General features: G+C 42.9%; 1 protein-coding gene across 1 annotated transcript in view; it reads left to right on the top strand.

The window, feature by feature from the left end:
• Positions 1–8,095: 8,095 nt before the first annotated feature.
• LOC138961959 (synaptotagmin-12-like) overlaps positions 8,096–12,491 on the top strand; it is a 124,935-nt gene continuing 120,539 nt past the window's right edge. The window contains exon 1 of the mRNA XM_070333642.1: positions 8,096–8,607. The gene's annotated coding sequence lies outside the window, so the exon portion shown is untranslated. The remainder of the gene's footprint in view (positions 8,608–12,491) is intronic.

Here is a 12,491-nt window from a genome sequence, read left to right as displayed (position 1 = left end):
CCCCCCCCCCCCCCCCCCCCCCCCCCCCGTCCTTAGTAAACCCTACCACTCAATCTCCATCAATCTTTTATTGGGTTTCCACGAACTCTTTCTTTCCCACTACTCCGTCTATTCCCCAAACCCTGTATCAGAGTATAGAAATTAAGTCATATAAATACTCGTCAAAATACCAACACCACAACTAAGTACTGGCAGCTTGACAGATCGGTAGATTCAGTGAACCTCAGACACGAACGGGGGAAAGATCGACATAATTATGAGTTCTTTTTTTTCTGCCACTCGGAATATTTTCCCCGAAAACAACTGTTGCAGAATGTAGGAACAAAGTCTTAAAAATAGTTTTCAACACAACCACTAGACCCTTCACTGCTGTCACATTGACAGAGAGGTAGATTCGGAAACCTTGGACACAAACGATAAAAGATAGACACCGTACTATTTCTTTATCTACACAATTAATTACTTTTTTCATAAATGATACGTTGATGTGATTGCAGTATATCAACGGCTTCCAATGTGATGGATGGATGGATGGATGGATGGATGGATGCATTCATTCATTCACTGGGGGAGGGAGGGAGGGAAGGAGAAGGGAAGGAAGGGGTGGGGGGGGGGGATTTGTGTCGAAAGTCGATGACTTTTCTTCGATTGTCGCTTGACTAGTTAGATGTTTGTAGGTTGCTTGATTTGTCAATTGGTTGATCTATCAGTCGGTTGACTGTTCACACCAGTAAGCTCTAAAATGAGTCGCCAGCTTGCTAATCAACTGAATTCCCGCGCACTCAGTGGATCGATTATGTAGCTTGCCTATGTCTCTACCTCCCTCTGTCTCTCTGTTCTGCCTGTCTGACAGTCCGTCTGTCTGTCTGTTCGTTTTCGCGAACCCCTTCTTTCATGCTACGCCGTCTATTCCCATAGCACTGTCTTAGAGTAAATTAACAAAGTCATAGAAATAGTTTTCAACACACCACCACTTTCCAGAAGTACAGCAGCTTGACAGATCGGTAGGAGTCAGTGAACCTCGAACACGAACAGATACAAGATCGACATTATTATGAGTCGTTCCTTATCTGCCACTCTGCGTATTTTCCACGCACAAAAAAACTCTCTTAGAGAGTTAAAACAAAAATCTAGATAAAATAGTCGTTTTCATACCACCACTACCAATCACTGTTGTCAGCTTGACAGATTGGTAGATTCGGTGCACCTTGGACACGACCATAAAAAGATATACTCCATCGTATTTTGGTTTTGTCTCGACATGGACAAAGCGAAGGTTGCTAAGCTTTTGTCGATGGCTCATAGGTGATTGCTTCTTGTGCTAGACATAGCACTTACGGACACTGAGGGACGGGCTGGGGGATAAAGGAGCACCAACTTGCGAGGAGACGTTAGAAGACGAGTGGGAGGGAGGTATAGACAGACAGACCAACAGACCGACAGACAAACAGACAGACAGACATCGGATACAGAAACAAACATACAAACAGACACCAGAGACAGACAGAAAAACTGACAGCAGAGACAGAACTGGATAGAAAAACTGACAGACAGACAGAAAAGCAGACAGACAGACAAGCAGAGATATTATCTTACGAACACAGAAAATTAGAAGAGAGAGAATGAAAGGAAGAACAACGATCTTCGTTTTCACTGTACCTAGACTAAAGACAAAATACTGTGGAGTCGATCTGTTTTCGTTACCGATCTGTCAAGCTTACAATAGTGGTGAGCTTATGTCGAAGAGTATTTCTGGGGTTTTAGGACTGTGTTACTATACTCTGAGACAAGGTTTTGGTACTGTAGACTGGAAGGAAGGGTTCCTAAATAATCGAAAAGGATTGATCTTGTGAGAGTGAATGATAGACTGTGTGTGCCGGTGTAACACGAGAAAATTACTCCCACGAGATTTTTACTCCGGAGTAAACATTTCGTACGAAAAAGTTACTCCCTTTACGAAAAAAGCACTCCCCCATTACACGAGAAAATTACTCCCTAAGACAGGTGAGTTCCGAGTAAACATTTCGTACAAAAATGTTACTCCCTTGACGAATAAATAACGAATAAATTACTTCACCCCAACACAAGCAATTTAACTTCCCATGCCAGGTGTACGAAATTTTTACTCCCTTGTCCCCTGTTAGTCTTGGTGGTGGAAGGGGTGGAAGGAGGGTAGCGCGACATTCGTGTGCGCGAGATCACTTATTGGCATTATCCCTTCACCCGCATCCCATTTTTGCGTACGAGATTTTTACTGGAAGTAAAGAAAATGGGGAGTAAAAATTTCGTGGAGGGAGTAATTTTTTCGTGCCTTGGGGAGTTCTTTTCTCGTACGAAAAGTGTACTCGGAGTAAGAATTTCGTACGAAATATTTACTCCGGAGTAAATTGTTCGTGGAGTAAAAATGTCGTGATACACCGGCGGTGTTCCGGGCGGGCGGATAAGAGAGAGGGGGGGGGGGGGGATCAGGGGAGGAGGAGATGAGGGTGCGAAAGAAGGAACTAGAGGCAGGGATCGAGATTGAGATCGTGTACAAAAGAATGAGATCAATTAATGTACGCTGAGTCGAATATATCTTGCAGAACAAAGACAGAACGAGAAACTAGGTCTGACAAGCTCAAAGGAAAGTTTCACAGATAGATAGAGAGAGAGAGAGAGAGAGAGAGAGAGAGAGAGAGAGAGAGAGAGAGACAGAGAGAGAAAGAGACAGACAGACAGACAGACAGACAGACAGACAGACAAGACAGACAGACAGAGACAGACAGACAGACAGACAGACAGACAGACAGAGAGAGACAGAGAGAGAGAGAGAGAGAGAGAGAGAGAGAGAGACAATGATAATGACAATGACAATGACAAATTCTTTATTAACGAGGGTAATGGCATAAGCAAACAGGTGCTTTTTTACATCCAGCCCTCGCCCATGGGAGGGTTTAATCTAATGATAATACGTTTTAAAAATGTTGGAATATCAATTAAAGAAGTAATAAAAACAAACGACAAACAAGCAAACGATTAACAGACTAAACAAACAAACAAAAATATACATACAAACGAACATTATAAGATGTTTGATGGGGTGTTGACAGACCAGCTTTTTTGTCGGTCCGAGGGGGAGCATATCGTCTTTTGTTTCATATTTATTGACCAAGGCCGAAGGCCGCGGTCAATAAATATGAAACAAAAGTCGATATGCCCCCCGAGGACCGACAAAAAAGCTGGTCTGGCAACAAACCATCAAACATCGTTTTTGTCATCATTTTGGTGGTTCAACATTAAGTGAAAAATCAACACAGGGAGCCATGGTTAGAAACGCGAGTTCTGTTATTATAATGCATGTTCGGGGCCCCAGCACGTTGTTCAAAGCTGGCGTGCGAAAGCAACTTAATTACTGTGTGTGATTTGAGTTTATAATGTTGAGACAAGTATGTCAGGTTTGAGGATGCGAAGTTCTGTAGGTTCCGACTACAGAGTGGTGTGTGAAACCAACAGTAAGCGCCTTTGAAACGATAGTGCCCACATGTTGCATTCGAGCGATGGGATTGTCGTATTTCAATCGAGGTGATTTGCTTGCACAGTCAGCGTTGACCATCTCACAACAGATCTGTTATTTGTGTGGATTATCGTGCGACGTTCGAGTCGGGGGCAAGGAATCACAGGAAGCAAAGATGAGTCTTTTTCCATTGTCACCTTTCTTTCCGGTTGTTGGTGCATATAATATTGTGCGGACAAAATGATGCGACGGCGAGTGTTTTTTGCCTCCAAGATTTTGTGGTGTGGGTATTGTTTTGCTCGTTTCATACCCACACTAAAACCTGAAACACACCCCACCCCACCCTCCCCCTCCCTCACAATCAGTCCATGAACACAAACACTGACACACACAAATAAATGATCAAGTTACCCCCCCCCCCTAACCCTTCACTTGCACACCTGCAACGCAGACGATCATATTATTGATTAAATATTCATATAGGTCAGTGTTGGGTTTTTTGTTCTTGTTTGTGTTATTGCAGAATCGGTTTTCTCTTATTGCTACACGTGTCTCTTCATTACATTTCACCATCGCCCTACCACCCTGCCCCTCTCGGTATTCCACAACTCGGTTTTCAGTGGTAAATATTAGTAATCGAATATTGAAGCTACGTTGAGTCAAAGGTCACAGAAGATTTGCATCGTGCAGCACTGCACGAATTGGGTCAAAGGACACAAACGATTTGCGTCGTGCCGCGAAGGAAAGATAATCGCGATCTTGTTTCTCATTGCCTCTCTGTTTTTCATTAGACTTGTCATTCTGCTTGCTCGGCTTTGTCAGATGTCTTCATTTCTTGTTGCTATGTTCTTTGCTTTTTTTATTATTATTTTTTTATTTGCGCTTAGTTTATCGATACAACGTCTTGTGCACGGGTCAAAATGTGTGTGTCAGGGGTCAATTGGTTTGACTTAAACTTGACGTTCTCTCCAAACAGAGATACACGCACTCCATGACTTTGTGAGAAGATAAAACATATCGATAGGTTTCATTTGTTTGCGATAAAGCATAAATGTATGACCTTTGATGAGGTAGTTTTGTTTGTTGTTTACATTTGCCAGTTTGCCAGTTCGTATTTGGAACTTGGCGAAGCAGTGTCGTCTGTTTAGGTCTGGGGAAACGCCAATGAAAAGAGCCGAAGAATCCTCGAGCGTTTCTATTGGGTTTGCTTTTGATTATCCATGTAATAGGGCTTCCTGCAACTATGGTAACCGGGGATTTATTCCCCGGGGAACATGAGATTTATTTCCCAGGTGCTTGTGAATGAAAACTCGTGAAAATGATGACAAGACATATTATTGTCAAAGGTATAATGAAAACTGTTTCAAGCAACAAAAAACGTGTGAAACTTCGAGGGAAGAAAACATCCGTGAAACTGAGGAGTCAATGAAGCAACTACGTTGCAAGTAATAGCAATGTAGCATCGTTACATAAGTCATGTTATGAAATTAATTAGGTACATTTATCTACTGAAACGTGTAAAAGGTACAAATAAGGCATCAACAATATAAACATGTTCAGGCTAAGTGAGAACGAAATGTGCCATGTATAAGGAATGAGAAATATCTGTCTTAAAAAATCTTGGCATTGACAGAATGTTTGAGACCGCTTGGAAGTGAATTCCAAAGATTAGTCCCCGAAAAGAGTAGGCTGGACTTAAAAAGATCTATACGAGGCCGAGGAGCATACATTTTTGTCGGGTCTCTTAAATTGTGGGAAGTGAATTGAGAAGAAAGAGGTGCAGGCGCTCTTCCAATTATGAGTGTATGCATCAAAACGCCTTTATTGTACATGAGACCCCCCGCGGGTTAGGGGGAAGAATTTACCCGATGCTCCCCAGCATGTCGTAAGAGGCGACTAACGGATTCTGTTTCTCCTTTTACCCTTGTTAAGTATTTCTTGTATAGAATATAGTCAATGTTTGTAAAGATTTTAGTCAAGCAGTATGTAAGAAATTTTAAGTCCTTTGTACTGGAAACTTGCATTCTCCCAGTAAGGTCATATATTGTACTACGTTGCAAGCCCCTGGAGCAATTTTTTGATTAGTGCTTTTGTGAACAAGAAACATTTAACAAGTGGCTCTATCCCATCTCCCCCCTTTCCCTGTCGCGATATAACCTTGAACGGTTGAAAACGACGTTAAACACCAAATAAAGAAAGAAAGAATTGTACATGAGTCTTGATTTAGGAGGAAGAATGTTTAAAAGTTTATAGTCTTCGTTGGAAACCGAGACTTGTAATAAAATAACTTTGATTGCTCTTTTATGTGTACTAAATAAAGGTTTCAGAGTTTTTGCATTCGCACAATCCCATAGTGTTGACGCATAATCAATGATCGATTGAATGTGAGCGTTAAAGAAAAGTTGCCTGCCATGCCTGTTCAAGAAGTGTTTTATTCTGGACAACAAGTAAAGCCTCTTAGAGAGTACTTTACAAACTCCTGTAACGTGATCAGTCCACGATAAATCTTTATCAAGAATACCACCTAGAACTTTGTGTTTATTAACTTCTTCAACAATGTGATTATCAATCGTTAAAGGTGGAAGTTTAGATTTTAAGTTTTGTCTGGTGGTAATAAGCATGCTTTTTGTTTTGTCTGGATTAAGAGCCGTGTGGTTTAATTCGGTCCACGCTAAAAGCTCGTTAACACTTTCTTGAAGTTGTTTTGACAATACCTTCACATTTGAGTGGGAATTGTGAATAGTGGTATCATCAGCGAAGAGTTCACAGTTACTGGGAGAGAGAGAGAGGGAGACAGAGACAGAGACAGAGAAAAGAGAGAGAAGAGAGAGACAGAGAAAGAGAGAGAGACAGACAGAGGGACAGAGAGACAGAGACAGACAGAGAGACAGAGAAAGACAGAGAATTAGACAGAGACAGACAGAGACACAGACACAGAGAGAGGCCAATGAAAATTACAACCGCATCCCCGATCAGCCGATAGCAGATGTGGTCCCTCCCTGCAGCTGAGCTGAAAAGACCAGAAGGGCAGAAACCTTTTTCCTCAGTCATATTCTCACAGTGCCAGAGTTCGGTGCCAGCACTCAGTAGCGTGCGATGTCGTGTCGATAATACTGTCGCCTGTGCTAGGCCGAGAGAGAAGAGCAAGCATACTGGTTACAATAGCCTCAGCATTAGCAGCAAGCAACAAATACAGTAGAAGTTGAATCAGGAGCGGATTCAGCATGAAGAATATCCTCTTGGTGTGTGCTTAGTTGTTCAGCTGTCGCGGGCAACCGTAAGTGCAACAGTAGAAGTAGAAGCTAAAACGGAATGTGCAGGAAGAATACTAGTCTCTTGATCAGTGCTTAGGCGTTTAGCTGCCGTGCTTAGCCGTAGTGGCTGCAGCAACAGACGTTGCGACAGCAGAAGCTAGACAAGAAGAAGGATCTAAGTGCAACAGTAGAAGAAGAAGTGTAAGAGCTTAATTTGTCAGAAGAGTTGTCTCTTTGTCTCTTTGTCTGTGGTTATGTGTTAAGCTGCCGTGCTAAGCTGTAGTGGCAGCAGCAACAGAAGCTGCAACAACAGAAGCAGAAGCCGGCTAGACAAAAATACTGTTCTTTGATAGTCGCGCGCAACCGTTAGTGCAACAGTAAAAGAAGAAATGAGAGCAGAATCTGCAAGAATGATAGTCTCTTGATCAGTGCTTAGGCGTTTAACTGCCGTGCTAAGTCTTAGTGGCAGCAACAACAGAAGTTTCAACAGCAGAAGCTAGACATATGATAAGAAGACTCTTCTTTGATAGTCGCTCGCAACCGTAAGAGAGGCAACAGGAGAAGAAGTGAGAGCAGATTCTGCAAGAAGAATAGTCTCTTGATCAGTGCATGCTTAGGCGTGTAGCTGCCATGCTAAGCCGGCCTTATTGGCAGCAACAACAGAAGTTGCAACAGCAGAAGCTTGACGATAATACTCTTCTTTGATAGTCGCGCGCAACCGTAAGAGAGGCAACAGGAGAAGAAGTGAGAGCAGATTCTGCAAAAAGAATAGTTTCTTGATCAGTGCTTAGGCGTGTAGCTGCCATGCTAAGCCGGCCTTATTGGCAGCAAGAACAGAAGTTGCCACAGAAGAAGCTAGACAAGAATTAAGACTATTGTTTGATAGTCGCTCGCAACCGTAAGTGCAACAGGAGAAGACTTGTCTCTTGATCTGTGCTTATGATTTGCTGCCTTGCTAAGCCGTAGTAGCAGCAGCAACAGAAGTTACAGAAGCTGAAGCTCCACTAACGACTCTTGTTTGATAGTATATTCTGTGTGCAGGGTTTTATTCATGTCATTATAGCTGCTGTCGTGCATGGTCATAGAAGCTAACAGCAATAGCAGAAGCAGACACAAGAAAGGAAAGCCTTTTACTGTTAGAAGTGTCTGCAAAGGTAGAATCAGCAACAGCTTAAACGGAAAATCGTGCAGATAAACTCTGTTGCTGTAAGTATTAGCGTATGCTCCGTGTTTACTATACATAATAGTTGTTAGCATTAAACATCAGCAGTAGAAGCAGCAACCGAAGCAGAAGCTCTAGTAAGAAAAGCATCTCCTGTAATACATTCTGTTTTTTCAAAAGTTCTCAGCTGTCAGCTGCGTTGCATAGCAGAGGCAGTAGCAGAGAAGCAGGCAGCAACTACAACAGAAGCAGGTCTTGGACATAAAATATGTCGCTATTTGTAAAGTCTGTGTTTAGTGCTTTCCTCGCTGTTGACTGCAAAACCAGCTGCAGTAGCAAGAACAGAAGCTGCAGGAACAAAAGTCTCTAGGTGAGAGAATATAGACTGTGTGTTGTTCTACAGTTCTGTGCTGTTCGTTACAGTGCGCAGCCGTCGTAGCAGCAACACCAGAAACATCAGAAGCAAGAACACAAACTCTTGGACATCAGATCTCTAGCTGTTAGCACAGCATCTATTTGATCTATTCTTCAGTTCATAGCTGTTAGCTGCGGCTGCAGTGTGGTTTGAGAACAGCGTGTGTTTGTGTGAGAACGGTTCTGGAGCCTTGTGGTGTCACTAGTGTCTAGTTCATCGCGGACTAGGTTATTTGTTACTGTTTCGTCGCCGATGAAAAGTATCGATTTTTCTCACTGAACAGGTAAGTGCATTAAACTAGCTTCTGCCGGCTTAGAGTGTGAATTGTTGCTTTTGTGTCCTTGATGTAGGTTATTATATTTCTGTTGATGAGTTGTCGATTTTCTTCGTTGAGCAGGTGAGTGCGTGAACTGGGTAATGCTGGCTGAAATATGACATAGTTTATGTTCCTTTTGTATCCCTGATGCGGATGATTATATTGCGACATTGCAGAGAATCGCTATCGATTTCTCCGTTGAACAGGGGAGTGCATTAAACTGGGTTATGAGAGCAACGAGTGTGAATTGATTTGTTTTTGTTTGAGTTCTTGAAAAAAATATTGTACCTTGTTTAATGGATCACGATTAATAATGTCAGTGGTTCTACAAGTGCGTGTTAAACTGGATTATGCTAGAATCAAAGCACAAGAAATGTAATTGGTTGGAACACTTGTTATTGACAAAACAATACGTTACAATCACTAATAGTATTGTTTTGTCAATAACAAACGTTCCAACAAATTACCTTTCTTGTTTTTTTCATTCTGAATTTTGGAACGTTGGCAGTCTCTTTGTGTTTGGATGTGGATTATGCTAGCTTAGAGCGTTAATTATTTATACTTCTTTTGTATCCTTAAACTGTATACTGTATACGTAGTACGTCATTCGAAGAATTAACGATGTTGATTTGCTTCTTAACACAAGGGGGTGCATGGAACTGGGTTAATAAGCTGGCTTAGTGAGTGGATTGCTAATGATTTAGTGTTTTTCTTTCGACGTTCAAAGAATCAACGCTATCTATTTTCTTCATTTAACAAGTCACGTTGGTTATCATGCTGAATTGTGTATTGTCGATGATTATCCTGCACAATTTGCAGGATCATTTGCCAGGCTCCTGCTTTGAAAAATGCACATTCTTCACAGGTGGAAGAAGCAAAATGTTTAGTATTCGTTTGCTGTCGATTATTGCTTCTTTTCTCGCAAAACCTGCTTTGTTCTTCTCTATGAATATTTATAAAACGCTCAAAGCACTTTCAAGGCAATTTCCTCTTTTATTGCCTTCGTGAAACTTTAAAGTTATGCCTAAAACGAGAGTTTGCTGTTTTCGGACACGAAATGTGACCCTCCACCACGAAATGAGTCGCATGTCACCTTTGCATGATGTTCATATTTTTACATTTTCCTAAAGAGTTTTTTATGCTCTATCCAGTGGTGAAAACAGTTTTAGAAAAGAGCAAAAACTGTTTGAGTTAAAAGCATGTGACTAAGGTGACCCTCACACTGTTACCAGACACTCCCCGGACTTATATTAAGCCTAGCGCAGAACCGCGCGAGGTGACATGCGACTCATTTCGTGGTGGAGGGTCACAAATAAGTGATTTCAGAAAGTGGAGGTAAAAACCAGCGACCAGGATTCAGACAGTCGTCATTTTCGCATCATTGCCCTGGTCACTGGGGCTTTCGAAGATCGGGTAAATATCCATCGCATAACTTCTAGACTGGCATGATTTGCAGAGTGGTTGGGTTACAGAATTTGACGAGGTATAGGGTGGGAGGAGGGGCGAAGGGGCGTGGGGAATAAGAAGCGCACTTTCCATCGTGTCGGTGTTTGCTTGTGGGCCACACACTTATTATTGCCCTGTGTGGAACTGGGTTAAGCTGGCTGTTATCATCGTGTGTGTGTGTGTGTGTGTGTGTGTGTGTGTGTGTGTGTGTGTAAGTGTGTGTGTATGTGTGTTTGTGTAAGTGTGTGTGTGTGTGTATGCGTGTTTGTGTATGTGTGTGTGTGTGTGTGTGTGTGTGTGTGTGTGCATGTGTGCGTGTGTGTGTGTCGGTGTGTTTGTGTGTGTGTGTGTGTGTGTTTGTCTGTATGTCTGACTTATGTCTGTGTGTGTAAGGCTCAAAACACCAAGAGAGACATCTGCATAATTATGTAAACTTACAGAGGCGTGTGCACATTTTGAAGCTCGCGTCGTTCAAACACGGGTGGCCGAGTGGTAACGCACTTGCGCTCGGAAGCGAGAGGTTGCGAGTTCGACCCTGGGTCAGGGCGTTAGCAATTTTCTCCCCCCTTTCCTAACCTAGGTGGTGGGTTCAAGTGCTAGTCCTTCGGATGAGACGAAAAACCGAGGTCCCTTCGTGTACACTACATTGGGGTGTGCACGTTAAAGATCCCACGATTGACAAAAGGGTCTTCCCTGGCAAAATTGTATAGGCATAGATAAAAAAAAAATTGTCCACCAAAATACCCGTGTGACTTGGAATAATAGGCCGTGAAAAGTAGGATATGCGCCGAAATGGCTGCGATCAGCTGGTCGATGTGAATGCGTGATGTATTGTGTAAAAAATTCCATCTCACACGGCATAAATAGATCCCTGCGCCTTGAGTCCGAGTCTGGAGATACGCGCGCGATATAAGACTTCATATATATAACACACACCGCCACCATAACAATAAACCTACACAATATATATATATCTCTCTTTCTCTCTCTCTCTCTCTCTCTCTCTCTCTCTCTCTCTCTCTCTCTCTCTCTCTCTCTCTCTCTCTCTCCTCTCTCTCTCTCTCTCTCTCTCTCTCTCTCTCTCTCTCTCTCTCTCTCTCTCTCTCTCTCTCTCTCCTCCCCCTAACCCCCTTCATGCGGCAAATACCTGGGGCAGATACAGTCATTACACCGTATCTAAATCTGAACATAAAAACATAGATATGCAAACATACACCCTGCTCGTTTTAAGAATATTCGTGTGTTCACATTATTTTAGGCGTATCTGTTCCATAAAATTATCTCTCTGTACGCACAGAAGAATTGGTGTGGATAAGCAACCACATATCTGGTCCATTAAAGTATTTCCGTTCATTACCAAGATAAACATATGCATTCCTTCGGTGATGGAAGCTGTCAGCTGTATAGGCTGTCATTTTCTGCTTTTTCGGGTCATTGACCAAAAGCGGATAAACGCCTAACCAAAGTGCTCGGCCGGTGTATGAGCCGGTAACAAGTCGCGTAAGGCGAAATAAATTATTACTACATTTAGTCAATCTGTCTCTCTCTTTTTCCTTCTCTCTTCCTCTCTCTCTCTCTCTCTCCCCCATCTCTCCCCCATCTCTCTCTCTCTCTCTCTCCCTCCTCCCTCCCTCCCTCTCTCTCTCTCTCTCTCCCTCCCCCTCCCTCCCTCCCTCTCTCTCTCTCTCTCTCCCTCCCCCTCCCTCCCCCCCTCCCTCCCTCCCTCTCTCTCTCTCCCTCTCTCTCTCTCTCTCTCTCTCTCCCCCCCCCTCTCTCTCTCTCCCTCCCCCTCCCTCCCTCCTCTCTCTCTCTCTCTCTCTCTCTCTCTCTCTCTCCTCTCTCTCTCTCTCTCTCTCTCTCTCTCTCTCTCCCTCCCCCTCCCTCCCTCCCTCTCTCTCTCTCTCTCTTTCTCCCCCCATCCGCTCCCCCAGCCCACGTCATCTGCTCTCTTAACATCAACTTTTCATTCACCACAATTGAATGTGATTGAACACTTCATTTTACTCACCCAAAACTTTATTAAAACACACGTCTCTTTTCGTGAGACTCGAGAGTGTGAACGTGAGCAAACAAAAACAAAAACAAAACAAAAAACGGCACGATTGCTTTAGTGTGTGAAAGCAAGAAAACGTGTGAAACTCCTATCAGGAAAATTGTTGTGAGAGAAAAAACGCCAAATCCAGACTCGCTCTAGAATAACATTAATCACACGCAAATGCTGTCGATCCAATCAATATTCTTGCGGAACAGCCATGTCCCTTCTTTTGCAGTCACATTGCAGGGTTCTGATTTTGGATGCTGGTAATCTGAAGAAATAAACCCAAAAGATGCTATAATCATCAAGCATGTTCTGCACTTTAAATGGATAGTAGATGTACGAAAAGATATAAGAAGGTTTTTGTCAA

This window comes from Littorina saxatilis, linkage group LG3 (assembly GCF_037325665.1).
Source record: "Littorina saxatilis isolate snail1 linkage group LG3, US_GU_Lsax_2.0, whole genome shotgun sequence".
NCBI lineage: Eukaryota > Metazoa > Mollusca > Gastropoda > Littorinimorpha > Littorinidae > Littorina > Littorina saxatilis.
This window is presented reverse-complemented; position numbering and strand designations above follow the sequence as displayed.